The sequence below is a fragment of the Phacochoerus africanus genome, chromosome 9 (assembly GCF_016906955.1).
Source record: "Phacochoerus africanus isolate WHEZ1 chromosome 9, ROS_Pafr_v1, whole genome shotgun sequence".
Taxonomy (NCBI): domain Eukaryota; kingdom Metazoa; phylum Chordata; class Mammalia; order Artiodactyla; family Suidae; genus Phacochoerus; species Phacochoerus africanus.
This window is the reverse complement of record NC_062552.1, coordinates 36,354,040-36,381,041: the sequence shown is the minus strand read 5'-3', so window position 1 is coordinate 36,381,041 and position 27,002 is coordinate 36,354,040. Positions and strand designations below refer to the sequence as shown.

Here is a 27,002-nt window from a genome sequence, read left to right as displayed (position 1 = left end):
GATGCATAGATGTGGTTTGGGACTCTAGCACAGGGACTTTTTCTTACTTTCTTTAAAAAAAAGGAGTAGCAGAAGCAGCAGCAAAGAAATCCTTCTCAAATGCTACTTATTCACTCAGCCTGCTGAGTCTCAGGCACATTGGTGGTAGGCCCTAGAGTTGCAAAGGTGCATTTGATGAGTGTGTCCATCAAAAATTATTCAATTTAGTGGCAGGACCATGCAAGAAATTTCAACTACCTGCAGGTTAAAAAAAAAAAAAAAAAAACCCCGTGAAACGTCCAGAATCGCTATGGTCAGGAAGAGGTAAAGGACAATCATATGCTGCCCGCCTTTGGATAAAGAAGAAAATACCTTCCATCTCCACCAGTACCTTCCAGGCAATGTTTCCAAAATGTGTTCTATAAAATGCTAATCCCTTTAAATGTCTGGCCAAAAAGGCTGGGGGGAGTGTTCCTCAGGGTCAAATAAGTTTGAGAAAACTATATATTCCACCCCCCACCCACCCCGGAACGTCACAATGCCGATGAACAGAGTGAAAGTTCTGGGAAGGCCCACAGCAAAAGAGAGCTGCCTAACTTTGTTCAGCATAGTACTACCCAAAGCTATTTCCTCCCAGGACCCATTTTTCACATAACATCTATGAACATCCCGTAACTTTCAGAAACATTGTTTAGTCTGAAGGGGACCAGAAGAAGTCTCTAAAAATAAACACAAGTGTAATGGGATGCTGAATTGGAATTTTTAATGAGGCAGCAAGATACAACAGATAAGAAATTCTAAAATAACGTTTCAGAGTGAGAAGCCAGTTTTCAAAAGGAAATATCTGGGAACTGGTTTCACATCTCCAAAAACTCCTTTCTGTAAGAACTGGAAGTGTGGAAGTTGAGAAAGAATGCAGTAGGAAGATTTCTCTGAGATGCCTGCACCAGAATTCCTTCTCTTCATCCCCACAGTGAGAATGGCTTTAAGGGGATGACTCAAGGACCTCACTAAGTGCTTCCTAAAGTTGGGGACTGTGGTGTCGGACTCCAGCCTGGAAATCTAGATGGCAGGAGACAGATGGTAAATTGACTTGGTGGTGGATCAAAGGAGAGTAGTTTCTTTATTGGGAAGGCTGGCACTCTCTGCACTTGCAAGGACAAGAATTAATATGTGTTTCCTGAAAACCATATGTGGGCCACATGGGAGAGAAAGGGAGCCAGGATATTTAGATCTTATCAAAGAGGACTACCTGGAAGAATTATGGAACCAGAGTATCAACAGTGGCCACTGGAAAATGGTAGTACAGAGTGGCTACTGGAAAATCAACTAAATGGGAGAATATTAACTGAAAGAAGAAAATGCACAGCCTATAACATAGGAGTTGCAGTTGGAGGGACCCAATTCAATAGTCTCTGAAAAACCCACCAAATGCCTCATAGGGAAAAAAGTCTGATATTTGCAAACCATTTTGCAACCACAGTAGCCATGTAAAAGTGTCTCTGTGGAAAGGAGCACTTCCAACTATGGCTGAGTAAGGAGATGAGCAAAACTTATCCCTCCAAAGCAACTGTAAGTCTGGATTAAATGAACAAAAACAACCACTTCAGCACTATAGAGATCAACTAGAGGCATAAGACAATTCGAGAAGTGTTTATACTTTACAAATTGATGGACTTTGGGTAATATTGGGAATACTTGGTGCTCTGGCTTGAGGTTGTGTGAAATCATCGACTGATTAGGAAGATACAAAAGTGATCTTTAGGAAACCAAGATTATAAATCAAAGTGAGAATATCAAAACAAAACTGAGCTGAGACATCACTATCCATATACTGCAGGTTTCACAGATTTAGCCAAGGCAAGTTACAAAACAAATGAAAAAGCAACACAAGCTTCACGATTCAAAATTGCTACAAAAGATTATCTAAAATGCCCAATTTCAACAAAAAATCACAAGACAAAGAAACAGCAATGTGCAACCCATATGCAAAAAAAAAAAAAAAAAAGCAGTCAAAGTATATGGGTATCCTCAAATACTGGGTTTAGCAAGCACAAGACTTAAAAGCAGCTACTATAAATATGTTTTAAGAACTGAAGAAAGCAATGTTCAAAGAATTAAAGGAAAGAGTGACAACAATGAATGGACTAGAAATTCTCAGGACACATGTATTATATCTTTAAAAAAATGAAGATTCTTTTATTGAAAAACACTCCTAAAATGAAAAAATTCAATTGTGGGGCTCAGTAGAAGAGTCAAGATGGTTAAGAATCAGTGAACTAGAGGATAAATCAGTATAAATTACCAGTATGAAGAACAGAAAGAAAAAAATGAGTGGCACCTCAGAGACCTTTGGAACAACATAAAGTGCACCAATTTTCATATAATGGGTGCTGTAGGAGAGAATAGAAATGGACACACACACACAAAATTTTGAAGATATGGTGGAATAAACTTTCCAAAATTTGATGAAAACCTGCTGATCTACTTAATCTACTGATCCAAGAAGCTCAAAAATCTGATCAGAATAAACATAAAGAAATTCATACCTAGATATATGATAGCCAAACACTTAAAAGCCAAGACAAAGAGAAACTCTTGAAAGAAAGGAGAATAAAAACTCATTACATATAAGAAATACTGACATGATAGTAGCTGACTTATCTGAAACAGTGGAATGACATATTCAAAGTGCTAAAAGAAAAATATTCCAATAAATTCTACATCCAGAAAAACCATTTGTCAAAAATTTAGACAAAATAACCCCAAAGCATAGTTAAAATGAACAGAAATTAAAAGGATACTTCTTTAAAACATATTTAACACACAAAAAGCAGTCAAGAAGGAACAGAAAACATACATAAAAATAGCAGGATGGTAATATAAATCCAACCATAAGTAAACTAAGTGAGAATGAACATATAGAATCAACTACATGCAATCTGAAAGAAAAACACCATAGATTCAGACATCAATGGGTTGAAAGCAAAAGGTTGGAAAAACAATATACTGTGCAAAAAAGCATTCCACAAAAAATCTGGAGTGGCTATTAATATCAAACAACAGACTTCAAAACGAGAAATAGTATTAAAGAAGGATATTTCATAAATATTACATGGTCAAATTATCAGAAAGATAATTGACAGAATTGAAAGGAGAAATAGAAAGTTCAACAACAATAGCTGAAGGTCTCAATATTCCACTTTCAAGAACTGATCAAATCACTAGACAGTAAATCAGCAAAGTTATAGAAGTTTTGAGCAACTCTATCAACCAACTTGACATAACTAACATTTTGTATGCATGTGTGTGTGTCTATCTTAAAGTTTCTTTTGTCTGATACAATAATTTCCTTGTGGTCAAACACCATACTCTGTATGACCTCAATCTTTTTTAATGTTTTGAGATTTGTTTTAAGGCCTAGTATATGGTCTTTGCTGGAGAATGTCTCAAGTGTGCTTGATAATCTGCAGTCATTGAGTAACAATTTTATCATTAGGAAATATCTTCCTGGTATCAAATTCCTTTTCTAATGTAGCACGATTGGTATCTTCTCTAGGAAAGATCATATACTGGGCAATAAAACAAGTTTCAATAAATTTTAAAGGACCAAATCACACAAAATGGCATCTAACCACAGATCATGTATTGATTCAATGCTTTCCTATCAAAATTTCAGTAGGGTCTGTCTTTGGCAAAAAAAAATATATATATATATATATATATATATAAAAGCTTATCTTTAAGTTTATATAGAGGAGCTCCCATTGTGGCTCAGCAGAAACGAATCTGACCAGTATCCATGAGGACACAGCTTCGATCCCTGGTCTCACTCAGTGGGTTAAAGCTCTGTCATTGCTGTGGCATTGCTGGCAGCTATAGCTCCGATTTGACCCCTAGCCTGGGAACCTCTATATGGTGTGGGAGCAGCCATGGGGGCGGGGGGGAGACAAAAAAGTTTATATAGAAATGCAAAGGAACTAGAAGAAAAAAATTTGAAAGTGAAGAATTTGTAGTATATATGCTACCCAATTTCAAAACTCTACGGTAATCAAGACAATGTGGTGCTGACATAGAATGGCCATATAAAATCTACATGTGATCTATATTATAGATCAATGGGATAGAATTAAAAGCCCAGAAATAAGATGTTACATTTCTGTACAAGGGACTCTCAACAGTCCAATGGGGAAAGGATAATTTTTTTCAATAAATGGTGCTGAGCAATTGGAGATTCATATGAAAAAAATTAACTTGAATCATAAATAGACTTAAATGAAAGAACTAAGACTATAAAACTTATTTGAATACAAATAGGAGAAAATGTTTGTGACCTTGTGTTTAGCAAAGAGACCTTAAATATGACACTAAAAGCATAATCTGTAACAGAAAAAGATGATCAACTGGACCTCGTCAACTTTTTAAAGTGTTACATTTCAAAAGACACCACGGAAATGAAAAGAAAATGAAAAGCCAAGCCATATATGGAGAAAAATACATGCAAATCATATATCTGATAAAAGAAATATCCAAAAATATAAAGAAAACTTATGGCTCAATAAGATCACAGGAGTTCCCGTCATCGCTCAGGAGTTAACGAACCCGACTAGTATCCATGAGAATGCAGGTTCGATCCCTGGTCTTGCTCAATGGATTAAGAATCTGGCGTTTGCTGTGAGCTGTGGTGTAGGCCAGCAGCTATGGCTCTGATTCAGCCCCTAGCCTGGGAACCTCCATATACCATGGTTGTGGCCCTAAATAGACAAAGACAAAAAAAAAAAAAAAAAGATGAACAACCCAACTTTTAAATGAGTAAAATATTGAATAGACATTTTATAATAAGAGATAAACAGATGGTTAGTAAGTATGTGAAGAGATACTCAATATCATTTGTCATCAAGGAAATGAGAATTAAAACCACAATGAGAGGGAGTTCATCATCTTCTCACTAGTGGTCAAGGCTCTGTTGTCACTGATGTGACATGGGTTTGATTCCTGGCCCAGGAACTTCTGCAGGCCACTGACCCAGCCAAAAACAAATCACAAGGAGATACCTCTATACATCTACTAGAGTGGCTATAATTGAGAAGACAGACCACAATAAGTGATGGTAAGCTGGGAGAAACTGAAATTTTCATACATTGCCCCTTTGGAAAACAGTTTGGATGTTTCTTGAAAAATTTACCATTAGACTCAGAAATTCCTTTTCTAGAAGCAAACCTAAAAGAAATAAAAAAGATGTATCCACACAAAGACATGTATGAGAATGTTCGTAACAGCATTGCTCATAGTAGCCCCCAAACTGGAACTAATCCAAATGTCCATCAACTGGTAAATGGATAAATAAAACATGATATACCCATATAGTGGAATACTTTTCAACCAATAAAAAGGAACAGATTTTTAATTCATGCCACAATATGATGACCATCAAAAATTTGATGCTAAGTGAAAGAATCCAGAGTATCGTACCGAGTGTATGTTTCCATTGACAGGAGATATCCAGAAAAGACAAATTATTTATAAAGACGGAAATCAGATCCCTGGTTGCCATGGGCTAGGGGAAGGAATGAGCATTACCTACAAACGAGCTTGGGAGAATTTTGGGAGGTAATGAAAATGTTCCAACGAGAGTTAAAATTATGATGGTTGCACAACTATAAATCTACTAAAAATCAGTGAATTATACGCCTAAAATAGATAAATTCTACAGTATATAAGTTATGGTATGCAAAACCATTTTTAGAAAAAAAAACAAAATAACTTTCCTGCCTCTTCTACTTCCTCCCAACTCCACTCCTGGGGAGGATGGGAGATTAGAAAGAGAGGAGAATGTTAACCTGGGAAGGAGGTGAGTGTACGGGGTCAGGAAAGAAAGGAGTCTTTCTCTAAATAAATTGAAATACTAATTAATACACTGGATTGACTATTTTAAACCCCGTCTATAATTTTACCTTCTACCATATTTGTAGAACCTTCTATTGCCTCCTAATGAACAGAAAAGTCACTTGGCCTGAGATTTTACCCAGTAGCAGGGAAGAGACATCCACCACATTGCAGGAACAGAAGTTCAGCATCAGCAGGAGACAAAGGTAAGGTTGATTTTATAATCAACCCCCCATGAAAACGAACTTTTTAGCCTCTGGTAACACAAGGATCAGAAACAGAGCAACAGGGACACAAATTCAGCAGTATGACAAGGTAGATTCAGTGTTTGGGGAACAGAAGAATGTTGAACTCAGAATCTGTTAGTCCTCACTTTGAGTCCTGGCTTGGCTGTTTAATAGCTCTGTGATGTTGGCAATGTCACTTAACTGCTCTGATTTCAAACACTTATCTTCAAATTTATGAGAGTAATATCTACCTCCAGGAGTTTCCCTAAGGATTATGGTATTTCGAATATGGAAGGATTTTGAGAAAGGACTTACCAGTCTAGGTGTATCAGTCAGGGAAGATGACCCACACTGAATGACAGAGAGTGGGGATTTATTATAGGGATGAGACCTAGTATGGTGGGTGGTGATGCAACCTCTGTAAGGCTATCACCTCTGCATCTTGTGTTGGGCCCAAAGTCAGAAGACCTGGAAGTTGTGAAGGGAAGGTGCATGTGAAGTGGGGAGACGAAGGTTTAGCTAGAACATGGAAGGGCAGACTAGGACTATATCTGTATCTTACCACCTCTACTCTGATGACCCAAGTGGCCTGCAGGATAAGCTTCACATGTACCTGACCAGGATGCAGAGAAGGAAGGAGGATATCAGATGGGAGCTGGTAGAGCTGTGTGCCCAGCTTCTACCCCTCGCCAACAAGGTGAGCTGGCAAATTAGTCACGATATGCATGAATTACAACAGTGCTTGCCCTACAACAACCTTTGGAGCATTATAGATGACCATAGCTTCATTTCTGACTTTCAAATCTTAAACCAATTTCTTTTGTGAATAGGCTTAACCTGGAACCGTGCAGAGAAGTTAGTTCAGGGAAACAGTTTCAGCTTAGCTAAATTGACATGATACAAAGCCACCACCATCCACCCCATGACAACTTGGCATCTGTACATATTTCTTTTCATCATATTTAATGCCCAAATAAAGACAACAAGATCATGCTTTGCCTTGTATGATGCAACTATCTCATGTACCACCCAAAACACAATACCCTTCTCCATAAAAGAGGATACAAAGTTCTCTTATCTATCTTTGAGAGATGTTCATTCCTCTTGCAGCTGAGTCATAGTCATCTGGAGATATTTGATAACATAAATACTAAGATAAAAAGTGAAATACTATTAACACCTCTTATGTTAGATGGTAAAGAATTGGGATAGGTGAAGAAAAACAGGTTAATATATTTGTAGTAAAATAAGGAAGAAATATTCACAACCACCATATTACTCATTTCTGCAATTGGCTATATGGCCCGTAGCTGGTGTTCATAACTACCTCCTTCTACTATCCAGTCAATATTACCTTTGCGTTCACTAAGCATCTTCAGGTGATCAAAGTTTCTTACCTGAAGGAGTGACCCAATCTTTATTCCCAAAGGTCTAGAACACTACTGCTGGGGTCTCTACTAGGTTGCTGTTGTTTACCATTCATCTTTATCACAGGACATTGGAGAACCAAGAGATGTTCCAGAAGATCTCCTGCATCCCAGATGTACCAGAGTCCTCCTTACCCCTAATGTATAGTATCACCAATTCCCCCTTGATAAGATCAATCACCTATGCTTGCAAAGTAGTCTCCCTTCTTTTCCCATCAATTCCCTAGCATGAAGAACCCAAAGAGGTCAGAAGGCATTCACAACTTCCAGTTTAATGGAATCACTGCTGTGGTGGACATATTTCTTCCTCAGAAATGAAGCCCTCTAGACAAGAAGAGCCCAAAGATGCAGAAGCAAAACTCAAAAGTTTCACTAGAGGTAATAGCCCATTCCCATTTCCATTCTTTAAGAACCCATGAACCCCAACTATAAGAGAAAGAGCATTGTATCTTGGTCACTCATTTAGAGCAGATGCCTTCTCCTGTAGGACACTGCCCCAGCTCTGTAAGCATGGACATCCAGTTGGTACCATGGCTAGACAGATCTGCAAAAGGCCATTCTATAATTCTATTAGTGAGCTGCTTCAGAGTGATAGGGAACATGGTAAGATCAGAAAAATCCATGAGCAAGATCCCATTACTGTACTTCCTTGGCTGTAAAAATGAGTTCCTTGGTCAGAAGCAATACTGTCTTGAATACCATGAGAGTGTATAAAGTATTCTGTAAGTCCACATATAGTGGTTTTGACAAAAGCACTACAAGCAGGAAAGACAAGTCTATATCCAAAGAAAGTATCTACTCCAGTAAGAACAAAGTGCTGTCTCTCCATTGTAACCAACCTGCCACCAGATGGTTGGCTGATTTCTCCCCAAGAAAAGGTGTACTATGAAGGTCTCTGCTCTTGGTATGTTGGGGACTGAGCAGTGGCTATAGTCTGACGAGCCTTGTTGAGTGGAAATCCATGTTGCTGAGCCCAAGTGTAACAACCATTCTTGTCATCATGGCCTCTTTGTTCACAAGCCAAGTGGTAAAGGAAGAGTGGCTGGGGAGAGAGATTGTCTGCCCTGCAGAATGAGTCATCTTGTCTACCAAGCTAACAAGCTCTTCCTCTGCTGAGGTCATTCTTTGGTGATCGAAGATACAAATTTCTTTATATTAGGTGCCCCTTCAAAGAATCTAACCATATAACTCTTCCCTAGGCCTTCTTGTCACCAGTTTTCCAAGTCTTTGACCACCCAGCCAAACCATTATCCACTATGCATGAATCAGAGTAGATCCCAACCTTTGGCTATTTCTTCTTCCAGGCGAGGGAAAACTCTGTCCACCATTCCCCATTGTCCTTCAGGAACAGCTCACCAAAGAAAAATCACTCTGTAGCCATCTATCTTCAGGAAGTGTCACTATCTTGCAGAGAATCCCATCTAAACCAAGCTCCAATTTTTCTTCTTAAGTCAATTGGCCATAGGAAAGTCCCCATGCAGCATGGAGACAGAGAGGGGAAAGCAAGGGGGCAGCTACATAATTTGTGGAGCTCAGAGCAAGATGAAAATGAAAGGCCCATTGCTCAAAAATTATGGATTTCAAGACAGTGACAAGAGAATATTAAACCAAATGTGGTCTGAACATGGGCCCTGTGAGAATGCCCAGGACCTTCAGCAGGAGTATGAGCCTCAGTATCTGGGCTCATGCAACTTCCTTGTGTTTTAGGACCTGTTTGAGCCCAATTTCATGTATACCACTTACATTAGAGGATGAAGTGGTCCATGCATGCCCAACTTTTTGGTTTAACGTGTCAGAAACCTGACACCTAATTCATGATGGGCCACTCAAGTCATACAGTAATTTGGTGGCCTGTGGTCAGGTATTTTCAGCCTCTACTAGGACCCGGGAGCAAGACAGAATAGTGATCCACATAGAATGGCATATCTGCTCAAAATTCTGATCATCTGTGTGGTATTCACCTACTAAGTTCTGCTGAATATTCATAAAAGCATCCCAATCCACCACACACATGTAAAACATCACGGGATGTGCTGGATCACACAGTCCAAGAGGCAAAACAGCTTGCACAGCAGCTGGGATCTATTGAAATGCCCTCTCTTGTCCTGGGTCCCATTCAAAACTAGACAAGCAGGAGTTGAGGATTTATACAAGCTCCATCCATTAAACATGGGCCACAGACATGGCCACAAAGCAGAGCAGACCCGAAGCCATGAATAGATCTATGTGACTCCAACATCACCAAAGAAAAAATCACTACTCCAGGGATGTGGTCTATTGAGGTTTGGTGAGTAGTACTAGATTCCTTCAAAAGTTAGATGTTTTTCAAGTCTAGAAAGCCATGCAGTACACTGGTGAGGGCTGGGGCCTCTGGAGTCAGACTGTAAGAATCTCTGAGCCCAAATCTAAGCCCCATCACTTTCAAGCTGTGTGAGTTTGGGCAAGTCATTGACAAACCTCTCTGAGCCTCAGAGGGGATAATAATAATTACCTATCGCATATAACTATTAAGAGTTACAGTGGCTCTCTAAGAACTACATCAACTTTATAAGGTTGTTATAAGGATCAAATGCATAACTTGTATGAAGCACAAGACTGGGGCACTGAGTGAGGACTCACCAATAGATTAGCTTTTCTTACAGATGGAATATAGAAACCACTGGATTTGGGTAGGAAGAAATCACAGGTGTGGCTCGTGGGAGGACTGCCCATTAACTATGGAAGTCAGACTCTATATGGCTCTGAGTTGAGGATGAAAGTAGAGAGGTGAACGGAGATGTGTTCGAGTTAATGTTCTGCTCTTCTGAACTGTGAGACCACAGGCAAGTTTTTCCCCATCTCTGCACCTCTGTTATCTCAGGTGGAAAATGACAGGGCTGGCCTTTATGATTTCCTGGTCTCAAGCATCTCTGACAGTCTATGACTACGGGGTGACTCCTAACGTCTAGGGAAGGTGGGATCTTCTCTCCCTGCAGCCCTGAGATCCCACCCAGGGCCACAGCAGAGAGTGCTTTTAGTCGGGTCCCTGCAGCTTTTTTCCCTAAAAGCAGGTCTGGCAAAGTCCAAGGAGAGGTTTTCAGTATGTATTAAAGCTCTGGCAGTGGTTCCCATGTATACAACTGAACTATTTTCAGCCCCAGCTATTTTCTTTTCCTTTTGAAGAGTGGGTGGATTTTTAAGACAAACAGACTAATTAGGTATATGTTAGCATTGCCACAAAAGCAAAACAGTCAGATTTCCCAACACAACACTGAGCTGGGGCTTGGAATTCGGAGAATCAGGAGGGAAGCCCGGTGCTGGTTCCATTACTCACACCCAGAGGTCTTCTCTTTCGACCAACTGGCCTCTCACTGGGCCAAGGTGAGGGGAGCTTCTGGGAGGGTCTCTGCCCTGGGGGTGTGGGGTGGGGACCACCACATTCCCTCCTTCCACTCCCCAGACCCCCATGTTAAGAGCAAAGACACCACAAACACTTAAGCAATTAGAGAATAATTTAAAACAAATGTGCCCTGGAGTCCTTATGGAGCAAAGTAGGCTCAGCTTAACAGGCAGTGTGGCAAGATAGTGCTTTATTTTTCACTGGGGAAAAAGAGGCTCCTCCCTGCACCAAACACACCAAGGATTCTGGTGAAATGTTCCCCCCGCTTTCTCCACACCCCCCACCAACACACACAGGCCCTTCGTCACTTGGCTGTCCTAGAGCAGCCTCTAGCCCAGTGGAGCTGCCCTTGAACATAAATTCCCTGGCAAATCAACTGAATAAGTTTTGGCCACATATGGCAGAAAGTCCAAAATAACAGTAGCATTAATGAAATAGGAGGTGGTTTCTTAAGCCCAGAGGTAGGGAGTCCAAAGCTGGCCCGGGGGTAGGGGGCGTGGAACAGAGGATGTACCCAGGGATAACCAGGAAGGAGGCTACTGCCCTCTCAGACCTGCCACGGATGTGATTCTGACCTTGAGATTTTATCAGGACCGAAAGGAGGAGGGCAGTGGCCCCATGCCTCCTATTGGGCACGTATGTATTAATTTTCATTCATTCATCCTATATTTACTGAACCATCATTATGTGCCAGGTACTATGTTAAGTTCTAGGTCATAGAGTGACTAAGGCAACTATGTGAAATTCACCATCAACAGTGGAGAAGACAGATAAGAAGACATAAACTGGAGTTCCCTGGTGGAGCATCTGGTTAAGGATCTGGCATTGTCACTGTAGCAGCTCAGGTCGCTGCTGCAGTATGGGTTCAATCCCTGGCCTGGGAACCTCCATATGCTGTGGGCACAGCCAAAAAAAGAAAAAAAAAAGAAGATGTAAACCAATAAAATGAAATCTCTGGCTAAGTGGCGTACAGGAAAGAGTCAGAATTCTGTAATAGAGAATAGCGGGGTAGACTGACTTAACACAGGGTGGGGCGGGGCGCAGTGAGAAGTCTGCAGAAGCGGTGGGAGGAAGACACCCAGGGAGAAGGTTGTCAGGCCAGCCAGCACTCTCAAGCAGCAGATGGAAAGGAGGGCAGATCTTCTCCACTGCGAAGGGACACAAACAGACGTGGCAGAACATGTGGTGTCCTTTAACCATGGGCCAGGCCCAGGCCAGCCCTGCACAGTTTGGTTAAACCTACGTGGTCAAGGTGATGCGGACCATCGACTGCAACCAAAACATGCTCAGGGCAGCTGTTCTGACCAGTCCTGCTTCCTTGAACAGAGAGAGAGAAGCAGAGCTGCAACTTGAACTCCAGTCCTTGGAATCCAGGTCCAGGCCCTTTGCACCCACAGTGATTCAACCCGAAGAGGAGACTGAGGTATTTCAGAGCATCCGTTTGGGCTGGGGAGGGTAGGATACTGGCTGCTGCCCACTGAGAACTAGCAGGCCAGACCGACAAGGACACAAAGGCCAGCCGGCCTGAAGCATCACATGACGCTCCCCAGACCTAACTGCTTTACAGACGAAACAGCAGCACACTTTTGGGTCCACCCTGGGATAATGATGTCTCCTTGTCCAGTTCTGCTCCATTCCAAGGGATTCCAGCATTTTCCTTGGAGACATTAGACAGAGTCCCGCAAGGCCGAGGCTCTCTGGGCTCAAAGGCCACCATTGTGAAGGAGCCCAAGGAGGGGCCGGTCGGGAGGAAGAGGAACGAAGTACCCAGGCAGGAGGGATGGGGCCACCCCAGATAAATCTCACCAGCACTCATCTGGAGAGGACAGGAGGACACAGAGGTCAACCAGAAAGCCGGCAAAGTAACTGCCTCGTGCTCCTTTCAAGATTTTAAGTCATCAAATAACTCAAACCCAGGTAGACAGGCTTAATCCCCAGGAAGAGCTGGCTTTATAAATCATCCACAGAAAACGGTTTCTCTTTCTTTCCCCCAAGTCTCCGTTTTTTAGTAGAAAGACATTATTTCTAGATTAAAAATAAGCCTTTCAAACAAGCCAGATTATCTTTCTGTGTCACTGCTTTAAAATATATAAACCTGAACTTCATAGAGTCCGCCCGCTTTGTTAGAGTGTCATCTTCATCCCTTTCTAGGCCATGCCTTTTATTTATAACCAGAAGGCCAAATCTGATGAATGCCACGACCTCACGTGCAGGGATGTCAGCTTGAGACTTCTCATCATTCTTACGCGAGGGTGCATGCAAAGTACGTGTGTGAGCGCAAAGTCACTGTCAGCAGGCTTCCCTGTTCTCTCTATGCCTCTCATTCCCGCCTCCCCCAACCTTCGTTGGAAGCTAAGGAAAATTCATATAGATCGGATAAAACTGGGGGAGACTCAATAAGGGTATATAGGTTGAAGCCAAGTGAGTATCATATTTATCTGCCCACAGAGTTTCATCAGTGGTGCAGTGATCTGGGCTTCTTGGAAGGTCAGGCATGCCATTACCATCAGCCTTATGATGAGGCCAGATCACAGTCAGAGGACCAGGGCTCTGTCCCCTTGATGCCTATTTCTAAGTGTCCCTTGGATGCCTTCTCACTTTGTTCCTGAACTAGCAAGTCCATAATTCTGCTGGTTTGGTTTGCCAAACTTCTTGGCTTTTCCATAAGTCTGCAACAGCACCCAAGATCAGACAGCAGTAACGTGGGAGGTGGCCAGACCTGAATTTGAATCTATTTACTAGGCCTTGGTAGCTGTGTAGTTATAATCAAGTGACCTAACCTCTCTGTGCTTTGATTGTCTTTTCTGTCAAGTGGGAAAAACAGGAGTAATACTAACCTAATGTATGAGAGATATAGGGCGGGGCGCACAAAGTACTAGTTACTGTTGTTATAGTAATATGATCAAAATTATGATTATTTTTATCCACATGAACAACACTGGAAAGGACAGGACTGATGTATGCTTCCTAAAGAAAATGGATTTCTTCTTTGGACAAAATCACACACACATAAATAATAATAATAATTATATTATTTTCTAACTCTTCATCTGATACATCTAGAAATAAATCAAGCACCAAAATGAAAAACCCTACAAACATCCCATCCCTAGAAGGCCATGCCTTTTATTAATAACTAGAAGGCCGAATTTGATGAATGCCATGACCTCACGTGCAGAGATGTCCTACAAACAGGACAATGGAAAGGTACAGTGGTGTGGACAATCCTAACTGACAGACAATTGGTCTGTGCAAGACCTGCAGTGTAGACAGACACAGAGCATTCCTTGCTGGTCTCTACAGTAGGATTAAGGATATGGATCCCAAGAACAAGGCAATCATGAACATGGGCTGCCCTCTACCACTCTTGCCTTCTGCCTCATCAGCACCTTGGACCCTGACTCAAAAACAGGATCTTCAAGTCACAGCATGAGTGGCTGGTTCCAAACCAGAGACTCAGGGTCTGGCCAAGTCAGAGCAAAGAATCCATGAAAGGATGCTGAGTGGTGGCAGAGAGTGTTGATGCTTCCAGATGGTCCCCTGAAATGTCTTTTTACCATCTCTCTGCTCATTCCCTACTTTGCTTCCATGAGATTTCAATCCCCCACACCTGCAACTCATCTTTGCCAGCCTCTCTTCTGGACACTAGAACCACTTAGACCCTCACACAGAGAGCTTATGACCCTCTCTTTTAATGCATGACCCTGGGGCGGGAGCATTAAGGTTCAGGTCATTTGCCTTGAGTCACCACCAGGTAGCAGCAGGACCTCCAGTGCCGAGGCTCCTTGCAGAATCGGGCTGAATATTCCCCCGACTAAGCTCCTGCCCCAGGTGGCCCCTTTGCTCATCTTCCTCCCAGTCCAACCTTTCCACTTCCCGATGGGCTTCCCCTGCAGCAATATCTTAATAAATTACTGCCACATAAGTCACTGTCTCCGGTCCCATCTAAGCCATGACTTAAGACAACAGCCTAGTGTATGGGAAGCTGCTGAACTCGCCCCTAAAACTCCCTTTCTTCCAGCCAGATGCTCAATCTGCGTTTCACTCTCTTTGTCTTTTGGGATTTGATCCCTTTCAGAGGAGCCAAGCCTCTGAGTCTGCAGCATTCTAGTCCTTGGTTCTAATTCTTTCCTGTCTTCAAACTCACAGCACATAACAGTGACACATGAGGCTAAGCGAGCCCCTAGCAAGGGGTCAGACAGGCCTCTGGGTTCCAGGACAGTGGGTGGAGACTTTGCAGGGTAAGACAGTGGTTTCCAATCTCACCATCAAGTCCCCTTTTATCACTCTTTCCCTGATGGGTGGTTCAGTCTTGGCTGTCATTCTGCATCCATATTTTAGCCTGATCCAATAATGGACAAGATCCCTCTAGGCACTGGGGGTTCTTGATTGGCCCCCCACTTGTCCCCCTACTCTAAACTCCTCCTAAGGAGGCCACTGGAAGAGGAAGCTTTGTTGGGTTCCCCAGCAATGCCTTGCTGAGGAGACCTTGAGAGAAGACAAGGGAAAAGACCAGAAAAGTTCTTCTCCTGTGCTCTCTCTCGTCTCAGTCATGTGGAGGGTGGTAAACGAGGAACCCCAGCTTGGGAAAGGTAGCATGATGCAGGAGCAAAGCGGGTGTCGCACGTCTCGGAATCCTAAGCAAACAGTGAGCAATTGGGTAGGATGCACATTGGGAGAAAAGAAAACAGCGCGTGGCTCTGACAACCAGATCTGATGCCCTAAACTTGTCCCAGCAAATCCTAAGGTGCCCTCAATAGCCAATCAACACTCATGAGCAGGACGTAAGGACATTGTGACATTCTGAGTTAATATAAGGTAAGCAGTAAGTGAAAAACCCTATTCTTTAACATGTGCAGTCTTATTACCAAAGAAGATTTTCTTTACTTTTTTCTTTCCTTTTCTTTTTTCAAGCTTCTTGAAATATTGAAAACAACTATAACTCTAGGTATTTTCACAAGCTTCTTTACTGTAAACATGTTTGCCACAAATGTTTTTACCACATAACTAACTGGCCATAAGGCAATTTCGCCGTAAAAGATAAAATATGAAAAATAAAAGAGGGACATTAAAAAGGACATACTGAGACATGAGAAATAAATTTCAAAAATTAAAAAAGACTTCAGTAGCAGGTAAGTTATTTGAATACTTTTTTTTTTTGTCTTTTTGCCATTTCTAGGGCCGCTCCCACGGCACATGGAGGTTCCCGGGCTAGGGGTCTAATCGGAGCTGGAGCCACCAGCACACCAGAGCCACAGCAACGTAGGATCTGAGCCGTGCCTGCAACCTATACCACAGCTCGCGGCAACGCCAGATCCTTAACCCACTGAGCAAGGCCAGGGATCGAACCTGCAACCTCATGGTTCCTAGTTGGATTCGTTAACCACTGAGCCACGATGGGAACTCCCTTGAATATATTTTACATGTAGATTCATGCCAATCTGTGCAAATAACCGATTTTTATTTTGTGGGTTGTACCTAAGCCCTTGTCTTCCAAGTCTGTCAGAGCCTCTTAAACTTGATTGTTGATTTGTCTCCTTGTTTGGCATTATATTATTTCTCTTTTGCTAACTTTTCTTTCTTCACTGAGAGGCATAAACTGGGAAACTGCCCAGCACTAGGATGCGTGTTTGTAACTGAGCCTCACTGAGCTGTGAAAGCCTTCATGCTGCTGTTTGTTCTCAGCACGCTGTTACATATCTTGTGATGGATGCTCCAAAGTTCTATGGGAAGTGTGGGTTCAACTCTGTGCCCTGGAGGCCTCTTTCTCTGTCATTGTAGTGTGTTTGGAAAGAAGAAATCAACTCTTGGGTGCAAATCCTCATCACTGTTCATGACTTTTGTATTGTATGTGTCCAAACTGTCAACCAGTTATTCTCTCTTTTACGACACAATTGCTTTACAGCCAATTACTTATGCCGTCAAATGTTTGGGGCAAAAAAATGTTTGTGGCGAAGAAACTTACTGTGAAAACGCTGGTCACTACTGAAAACAACTCGTCACTACTGACGGATCCCCTAGAGCCTGGAAACCCTAGAGTGGAGGCGTGAAGATAGACCTTTTCAAGGCGTTTGGCGTCATTGGCAATGTCCCCAGTGGAGAGCTTAGGGGAAGGTCAAAACGGACAGAGCTGGCTGCACTAATTTTCCCTGACTCTCCCCTACAAAATAGGGGTGACTGTGAGGGTGATGGGAATGCCTAGAGTTGGTCTTAGGGGATCAGGGCCAGTCAAGGTGGCTAAAGCTATTCATGGTTTCCAGTGGCTCAGAGGGGCAGCAGGGTGAAATGTGCCAGCTTCAGAAATAACTCAGAAAATATAAAATTTTAAAAGTTAAATAAATTTAAAAAAGAGAGTTCCTGTCGTGGCTCACTGGAAACGAATCTGACTAGCATCCATGAGGATGTAGGTGTGATCCCTGGCCTTGCTCAGCGCATTAAGGATCCAGCGTTGCCACGCACTGTGGTTTAGGTCACAGACGTGGCTTGGATCCCGTGCTGCTGTGGCGTAGGCCAGCAGCTGCAGCTCCGATTCCACCCCTAGCCTGGGAACCTCCATAAGCCGTGGATATGGCCCTAAAAAGACAAAAAGAGAGAGAGAGAACTCAGTCTCCCCTGTGACTCTGGCCTCACCCAGCGGGACTGAGCCCTCTCCACTGCCCCAGTGTCTGTCCGCTTTGGCATTTTTCCCTTCAAAAAGCAGACAAACCTGGGCAGAGCTACCTTGTGGGCAAGCTAAGAAGCTCACTCTGAAAATAATTACAGGGAGGAGCAACAGGTAGGGGCCTTTCCTCGTGTCCATGGATGGTACTTCTGTAGACCCTGAATCTGCTGCATTCCAGACATCGGGATCCCCAGACAGCAGATTCCGCCTGGGTAATTTGGGGCGGGGTATTCGGCCACGGCACAAATGGCTTCACTCCACTGCACACCACTTGTTTTATTCCCGCCCCTAACTTTTTAATGGGAACCTGCCTGGAAAGGCCAAAGGTGTAGTGCCAGCAAGCACACAGTGTATCCATAGGGAAATGATTATTCTTGTGTGTTTGAAGCGTGTATTTGAACAGTCTTTAAATTACTTCTCTGGAAACTGGGTCTGGCTTAAATGTGTTTATCTCTCTGCCTTTGTGAGTCCTTGTTTGCCTTCGCTGGGCATTGGTAACAGAGGAGCAGAGTCAGCGTAAGGTATTTAGCCTTTGAGGCAGTGTAGCGGCTTCCACATTTCTTGCCGAGATAAAATCAACAAGAACTGGGAAAGGATGCAATGGCCAGATGCCAAGGGAGGGGAAAGTCAAGTTTGACTGGGGAGAAAGAACTATGGAGAAGCTAGAGAGAGCTCTGTAGAACTGTGTCTGTGCAAGTGTGTGTGTACATACACACATTCCCCTTCTTTCTTTCTGAAATAGATATTGCAGAAATCCCAAATCAGACGGTAACAAGGGCCTAATGAGGGAGGAACTATGTCCAGAGATATAAAAGCAGCGTGGGAGTTCCTGTTGTGGTTCGATGGGTTAAAAACCCGACAGCATGTCCTGAGGATGTGGGTTCAGTTCCTGGCCTCACTCAGTGGGTTAAGGATCTGGTGTTATTGTGGCTGTGGTGCAGGCCAGCAGCTGCAGCTCCGATTTGACCCTTAGCCTAAGAAGGTCCATGTGCTGCAGGTGTGGCCATTAAAAAGGAAAAAAAAAAAAAAAAGGCAGTGCAGAAGTTCTACGCTGGGCCTCCTCTGGTCTCTTATGCGATTCTGAATAAATCACTTCCCTCTCTGAACCGTGGAAAACTTGGACCAGAGCCGAGAGCCCTCCCAATTTTGCTTTTCCAGGGTTTTTAAAATACAGAAGAATTAGTGGTGAAGAAGACCCCTAGGTGCCCAGGCATGGGGACTCTCCCTAACACAGAAGGTGCATCGTGAGGGGTAGGCAACTCAGGTGGGGTGGCATTGTAGTCAATCGGGTGGGTTCTGGAGCCCCACAGCACACGTTGGAGTCCAGGCTCTGCTACTTCCTAGCTATGCAACCTTGAGCCGGTTCTCAACTTCTCGGCACCTTTATCTCCTCATTTTTAAATTGAGGCTAAGACTAGCAGCTACCTCAGAGGGCTTGAGGGAGGAATAAATAATGTGTAAACAGCATTTGGAATGTACTCACTCACCTAGAAAGTGCTCAGTAGGTACTTTTTTTTTTTTCTTTTTATGGCCACACCTGTGGCTTAAGGAAGTTCCCAGGCTAGGGATTGAAACGGAGCTGCAGCTACCAGCCTATACCACAGCCATACCGGATCCGAGCTGCATCTGTGACCTACACTGCAGCTTGCGCCATCACTGGATCCTTAGCCTACGGAGCCAGGCCACGGATCAAACATGCGTCCTCACAGAGACAATGTTGGCTCCTTAAACTGCTGAACCACAATGGGAACTCTCTCAGTAGGTACTTTTCATTATAAACACATCCGTGTGTGTGTGTGTGTGTGTGTGTGTGTTTACATATACACATACTTCACTCCAGGGGGGCTGGAAGGTCTATCAGTGAGTGTGGCAGAGGCCGCCAGATGCCTCCCAATAGCTTTCCACCCTTGGGAAAAAAATCCTCATGCAAATGCCAGGATTCTAATCCCAGCCAGCTGGTTCCAAAGCCTAGACTACAGGTTGGGAAGTTCACTTGGAGGTTGGAGTGTGAGGGGCCGAGGAGCCTTATCTGTGTCCTGCAGACAGCCAGGAAGCATCTAGAGCTGCAGAGCAGGGGTGTGGCTGGATGGAGAGATCTGAGAAGGGCCCTCTGGGACAGGGGGGAGGGTGGATTCAACGACAGGCAGAGGCTGTGGCAGGGGAGCCAATGGCAAGTGGCTATAATCCTCCACTGAGTTGAGGGAGACCTGAGCTAAGACAAGGGCCAAGGACCGGGTCTGAGCATCTGAGGGCTCAGAGAATTCCAAATTCTCCTGCTGGGGAAAACTGGGAAGAAGAGTGCCAATGACCAATGCGGGACTCAAACGGGAGCATTTCTGAAGAGGAGAAAATGGTCACCTAGGTTTGGGATGTCACACGAAAGGTGCCTGTGGGGCGGTACATCCAGGGATTGTCAGAATAGGAGTCTGTTGCTTAGAAGAGTGGTCCAAGCTGAGCATAGGCATCTGGGGGATGGGGGTTGCCGGGGGGGGGGGGGGGGGGGGCAGGTGAAGAGGGAAGCCCGGGAAGGGAGGTAAGAGCTCAGGTGGGCCTGACGGAGCAGGAGGAGAGAGCACAGCAGGAGCCCAATTTGCATGGGCTCTGCTTCCCCCCGCCCCCCCGAGCGTCAGATGCCAACACTGGGAAGCCGGCCAGCTCCCAGATCTTCCCAGTGGCCTGGTACCCTCTGTGGCTTCCTCTGAACCAAGCCTAGGGCCTGCCATCCAGTGCCTTGGCTCCCTTTCAAAGCCTGGCTAGCTCTGGACCGGAATACTGTTACCAACCACTGACCAGGCCTCCCATCCCTCCCTCTGATCTCCGTCCATGGCAGGCTGCCTCCCTTGTCTGAGTTCACGTTCCCAGCCTGAGGCTCCTTCTGAAGAGACCAGACTTGGGGGAGACTCAGCTTTGATCTTCGAACCACACGAGAGGCTCCATCAACCCACTCGCAGGCTCAGCCAGGTATGTCTAATGGTATCTGGAGTCCTGGGCAGGAGAGGCGGCCTCCGTCATTCTCCCAGCCTCCTGTGCTCCTAGCAGCTTGATCTCCACAAGGACATTTTTCAGCAAAGAAGTTGGCACTTGATATTTGTATCCAATTCAGTTCCTCCTAATCTTTGATTCTGATCTCTTTCCCTATGCATTTTCTTTTTTAAAGTAGTTGATTTATAATGGCCTTCAGTTTCTGTTATACAGCAAAGTGACCCAGTCATACATATACATATTTTTTTAATTAATTTTTTTTTTATAGCTGCACCTGTGGCATATGGAAGGTCCCAGGCTCGAGGTCGAATCAGAGCTGTAGCTGCCAGCCTACACCACAGCTACAGCAATGCCAGATCCTTAACCCACCGAGCAAGGCCAGGGATCAAACTCACATCTTCATGGATACTACCTGGGTTCTTATTCTGCTGAGCCACAATGGGACAGGAACTCCCTTTCCCCCCACCCCGTACTATTTTCCATCATTTTCTAAACCAAGAGATTGGACACAGCCATGGATCCTACTGTACAACTATGTCCTTCACTTTGAGTTCAAGGATGGTAGGGACTAAGCTGGGCGTGGAAAGAGCATAGAGGTGGAAAAGAGATTGCTAAGAGAACTGAAGATTTATTCCAAGGTGGACTTTTAGTTGGGAGAGGCCAGGAAAGGTGAAAGCCTGTACTGAGCTCCTACAGAGGAGATGGGTTTCCTCTGGCTGCTCTGCTGTCAGTTCTAAGAGGATGAGTTCCCCCCCTCCACAGAGGGGACAGGCTGGTGAGCAGCTATGTCACAGTCCACAAGGTAGTTTTATGCTAAGCAGCTTGCTCTCTCCAGAGCATAGCAAAAGAGAGGGCTCCAAAGTATAGCAAGAAATATTTGGGTTGGCAGTTCCCATCGTGGCTCAACAGAAATTAATCTGACTAGTATCCATGAGGACGCAGGTTCAAACCCTGGCCTCGCTCAGTGGCTTTGCCGTGAGCTGCGGTGTAGGTTGCAGACATGGCTCGGATCTGGCCTTGCTGTGGCTGTGGTGTAGGACGGCAGCTGGAGATCTGATTAGACCCCTAGCCTAGAAACCTCCATATGCCATGGGTGCGGCCTTAAAAAGACAACAAAAAGGGGGAAGGAAGAAAAAAAAAGAAAAAAAGAAAATGTCAAAGGGAAAAAAAAAGTGGGGTTGGACAAAAGAACTTCCAGGCAGTGAAAACGGTTAGGAGAAAGTTCTAGAAAGAGTATGAATCTGAAGTTGTTGGGACGGAGTTTTATCGTACGGCAAAAGAATGGATGAAGCAAGACTCTTCTTCCAGCCCCAGCAATGCGTGCCAGAGCCAGAGAAAGGGAGCTATCCCTAAATTCCAGGGAAAACTTGGTTGGTGTGGAAGAGTGGTGCAAGGGCAGATGCCTCGGGTTTGGAGCCAGATGCACATAATGTTTTCTCCAACGTCAACACTGTCAGCTGGGTGGCCCTCCCCAAGTGAGAATAATGAGCCTTGATTTTCTCATCTCTAAACCAGGGATAGATAATAGGGATCTGAAGAAACGGGCAGGATTGTTTTTACTTACTTGAGAAAATATAGGAAAAGCCATCCACACATAGTGGGGACTCTTTCAATTTTTTAAAAATTGGATTGGGTTTTCCATTTACTTGTGTGGTGGTGTTTTGGTTTTTTTTTTTTTTTTTTTTTTTTTTTTTGTGTGTGTGTGTGTGTGCACTAAGCTCCCAAGCCCTTAGCTCTGGTTTCTATTATAGCCGAAAATGCATTCAGCTCTTGCCTGGGAGCGAGTGCAGATTCTCAGGGTGAAAAACAAACTCCATTGTCTGCTTGTTTATAATTAGTGACGTCTAGGACTGGCTGTGACTGGTGAGGGAGACAAGGGCCCTGTGAAGTGTCCAGTGTGAGCTCTGGTTTAAGCTGCAGAGTTTTTATGACACCACCATCTATTGCCTATTGTCATGGAAGCAGAGTTCAGGTCCCTGGAAAATACTCAACACCCAAAGGATCCCTGGGGAGCGTAAATGAGGGCAAATATCACTTCAAAGTAGCGTGAAAGCCAATCCTTCATCTTTTCATCCTGTCTCCAGTGTCACCAAATTCCTTCTCTAAAGCACAGCCTCAAATCCTTCTCTTGGACCAGCAGCCGATTTTTTTTTTCTTTTTAGGGCCACATCTGTGGCATTTGGAAGTTCCTGGGCCAAGGGCTGAATCGGAGCTTCAGCTCAGGCCTGTGCCACAGCCACAGCCAAGTCAGGTCCGAGCTGCATCTGTGATCTACACCAAGGCTTGTGGCTACGCAGGATCCTTAATCCCCTGAGTGAGTCCAGCGATCCAATCCACATCCTCAGGGACACCATGTCGGGTTCTTAACCTGCTGAGCCACAACAGGAAATTCCAGAAGCTGATTTTTAAAACTCTATACTGGGAGCCTTTCAAAGCCAAGGCAGTGATGCTGTTGTGTTTGTGAACTCAGGTGAACAAGGGCAGCAGGACAGCATCTCATGATTAAGAGTATTTAGCCAATGAAAAATACCCACCACCTGCAAGCCTTTCACTGGCAGCGTGGATCCAATTACACCATCTCTCCTGGCCCATAGGGGGAACTCTGCATGTGAGACAGCTGCAGGACTGGGGTCCTTCATGCTCATGAGAGATGGGAATGCGCCTATACAGGAATCAGATCCTTCAGCCTTACACTCCATGCAGCAACCTGCCTAGCCGACCTTGGTACATAGGCATCCAAGTAGCAGAGGTCTTGGGAATATTTTGAGGCACCAGACTTTGTCATGTCTTTCTGATTTTTGTGCTCATCCTAATCCAGAAGGACCTCAGACACCCAGGGGAAAAGAGCAGCAGAATTCTCTCAGGTCACAGACCCCACACATAAAATCTCCATCAGTGTAAAGACTCCCCCATCAGTTAATATGTGCTGGGCTTATATGGGACATGTAGCTTAGGTACACTGATGAAATGCATTACACTTTGTATTTTAAGAACAGGTCATGACCGGAGTTAATATGCAAAATATATAAACAGCTCATACAACTCAACATCAAAAAAACAAACAACTTGATAAAAAATGGGCAGAAGACCTGAATAGACATTTTTCCAAAGAAGACATTCAGATGGCCCGCAGGCACAGTAAAAGATGCTCGACATCGTTAATCACCAGAGAAAAGCAAATTAAAACCACAATGAGATTATCACTTCACACCTGTCAGAATGGCTATCGTTGGAAAGACCACAAATAAATGTTGGCAAGGATGTGGAGAAAACCCTTGTATGCTGTTGGTGGGAATGGGGATTGGTGTAACCACTGTGGAAAGCAGTATGGAGATTCTCCAAAAACTAAAATTAGAACTATCATATGATCTAGCAATTCCACCCCTGGATATACATCCAAAAAAAAGAAAAAGAAAACACTAATTTGAAAAGATACATACACCCCAATGTCCACAGCAGCATTATTTACAATAGCCAAGGTGTGGAAGTTACCTAAGTGTCCACCAACAGGTGAATGGATAAAGAAGATATCACACACACACACACACACACACACACGATGGAATACTACTCAGTCATAAAAAATGAAATTTTGCTTTTTGCAACAACATGGATGGACTTAGAGGGTATTATGCTAAGTAAAATAAGTCAGACAGAAAAAATACTGTATGCTGTTACTTATATGTGGAATCTGAAAAATAAAACTAGTGAATAAAACAGACTCACAGCAATAGAGAACAAACCAGTGGTTACCGACAGGGAGAAGGGTAAGAGAAGGGTAGAGGATTAAGAGGTACAAACTATTATGTATAAAATAAAGAAGCTACAAGGATATATTGTACAACACAGGGAATATGGCCAATGTCTTATAATCATTAAAGGTAGACTATAACCTGCAAAAATTGTGAATCCCTAAGGTGTACACCTGAAACATATAATGTTGTATGCTATACATCCATAAAAGTGCAAACATCAAAGGGAAAAAACCATCAAACAAAAGGGGGAAGAACATATAATATTGTACATTAATTATAGCTCAATAAAAAATGCAAACATCAAACAATAGGGGAGGAGAAAGTCATGACCACTTAGCAAATATATGTGGATGAGTCTCTCTGGGGTTTTAAACAGAGCCGGGCATGTTAGTCACAGTCTGGACAGGAAAGCAGCAGCCATTCACAGGGGCAACTGAAAAGAGCCTAACGAGAGATGGACCACCGACGTGGTGGGGGCAGAATTAAGGGGACAAAAGGGGGGGAATGCAGCACCCAAAGACAAGCAACAATGGAGAGCCCTCACCACTTCTTCATCTACTGCTGCCACAACAAATTACAGAAAATTCAGTGTCTTAAAATGACACCTATTTATCACCTCACAGTTAGGTTGATCTGAAGTCTGGTTCCAGGACAACTCAGCTGGGTCCTCTGCTTAGGCCCACAGGCTGGCGTCAGGGTGTCCAGAGGCTGGTGTTCCATTCTGGCGGCTCTGGGGAGGAACCTGCCTCCAAGTTCTGCAGGTGGTTGGCAGAACCCAGTTCCTTTGCGGGTGTTGGACTGAGATCTGTCTCCTTACTGTCCAAGGGGGGCTAGAGCCTCCCCTCTGGCCCCTTCATCTCAGAACCAACGCGGAATCCTTCTCACTCTCTAAACGTCTCTGGTTTATTCTAGGGCGGCATCTAGCGTCCTCCAGCTGGAGAAAGTTCTCTGATTTTCAGGCTCATGTGATTAGATTGGGCCCACCTGGATGGGCTCCTTTCCCTGTCTTAAAGGGGCCATGACCTTAAAGACATCAGCAAGGTCCCTCTTGCCTTGCAATGTAACAAATTCACAGGTTCTGGGGATTAGGGTGTGGTCGTCTTTGGGGGCGCAATTATGCCTCCCACCAATCCCTAGGACTAAAAGGACTAAGGGAGGGGGGGGGGAAACACCCTTACCAGAATGCAGGAAAAGCCATGGCCCTGGTGAGCGTGACTTGTAGGACCTGTGACTATATGTCGAGGAAACAACTATTAACAAAGTGCAGCCCAGCTGGGCAGGGGCGGGCAGTAAACACCCCGAAATCTCTCTCTGCTCACCCTCTGCGCACTGCCTTCCATTGCCTGAGCCCAAGTGGCACTGGGAGGGCAAAGGAGCCCAGTGATGGAGTCCGTAGAATTTAGCGTCCCCAAGCACAGAGAGGTTGCTGATAAGGGGACAGGGTGGGTCTCTAGGGGCAAAAGTAGCCGAGCCAGCAGATGAGGATGTTAAGTGAATCTAAGCTGCATCCCCTTAGGAGCCAGACATTTCTAGGCAGGTCTGGACGAATAAATAACATGGCAGCCCAACAGGGCACTGTTTACATGAGAAACCTGACTCTGAGAGAGAACACTTCCCAGGGGAAAGGGGGTGGGGAAGTTAGTTTAAGGACAGGAGGCTGGTTAACCAAAGGGCTGCCTGATTCTAAGATCAATGCACTATCTGTCGCTCAGACTAAACTCTGACCCATTCCACTGGGCTCAGGCCCAAGTCCTCAGCAAGCAAAGATAAAGAGTATCACTTCCATGGGACACTGAGTGGGTGAGGGGCAGAGCATGGCAGGGGCAGCCAGGGTTGGGGATGGAAGCTCCAGTTTGGAAGCTATAGTCTTGGGGTTCCCGTTGTGGCTCAGCAGAAATGAACCTATTATCCATGAGGATATGAGTTCGATCCCTGGCCTCACTCAGTGGGTTAAGGATCCAGCATTGCAGCAAGCTGAGGTATAGGCTGCAGATGCAGCTTGGATCTGGTGTTGCCATGGCTGCAGAAAACTACAGTCTTAACAGAAGGGGTGCTTTCAGTGTCCACACCAGCGACCTTGGTGCCGACACTCTGCAGCAGCTGAACGAAGAAAGCCATCAGGGGCAAAGCTGGCACTGCTGCCCTTTAAGATGGTGAGAGTTGTCAGCATTCTGAGCTGGAGCAAGAGGGGAGGAAGGCTGTGCCTCTAAGGCGTCAAATAAGGGGACCTCTGGTGCGGGCCACAAGGACCTGCAGGTTGTGTAGGGACCATGGGGGCAGGGGAACTAGAGGAATACTCCTGTGTCTGTTATTATTGTCCCATTCCTACCTGGGACACATGGAGTCACACACACACATGGAGCTTGTGTGTTCATCGGAGTTCCTGCAGGAAATAGGCCATCATAGGCATCATGCTGGGTCACTCAAGGGCAGCTTAACAAAGGGACTACTTGCAAGGGTCTGAATGGGAGAGAGCATCGTCAAAAAGTATTACAACCTGGGGCTAGTCGTAGCCCGGAGCCAGACACGCCTGGGCCTGCAAGGATGAAGGGAAAATGTGGTTAACCAGGTGAGGCCTTCTACCTAATGTACTAGATGAACTCAGTAGGGTCTGGTCTGTTATATACCGCACTCCACTGGTCTTGGGAAATGTGCCAGGAAGAACCCCATGCACCGTGATATAGCTGCCGAAATTTGGCTGAATTG

The 27,002-nt window shown here is 44.5% G+C and overlaps 1 long non-coding RNA gene across 1 annotated transcript; it reads left to right on the top strand.

Annotated features, from left to right (window-relative positions):
• The first annotated feature begins 19,723 nt into the window (after nucleotides 1–19,723).
• Nucleotides 19,724–23,600, top strand: LOC125135070 (uncharacterized). Its single transcript, XR_007136897.1, has 3 exons — nucleotides 19,724–19,942; nucleotides 20,390–20,520; nucleotides 23,533–23,600. It is a non-coding gene; the product is annotated as an uncharacterized LOC125135070 (long non-coding RNA).
• The last annotated feature ends 3,402 nt before the right edge of the window (nucleotides 23,601–27,002 follow it).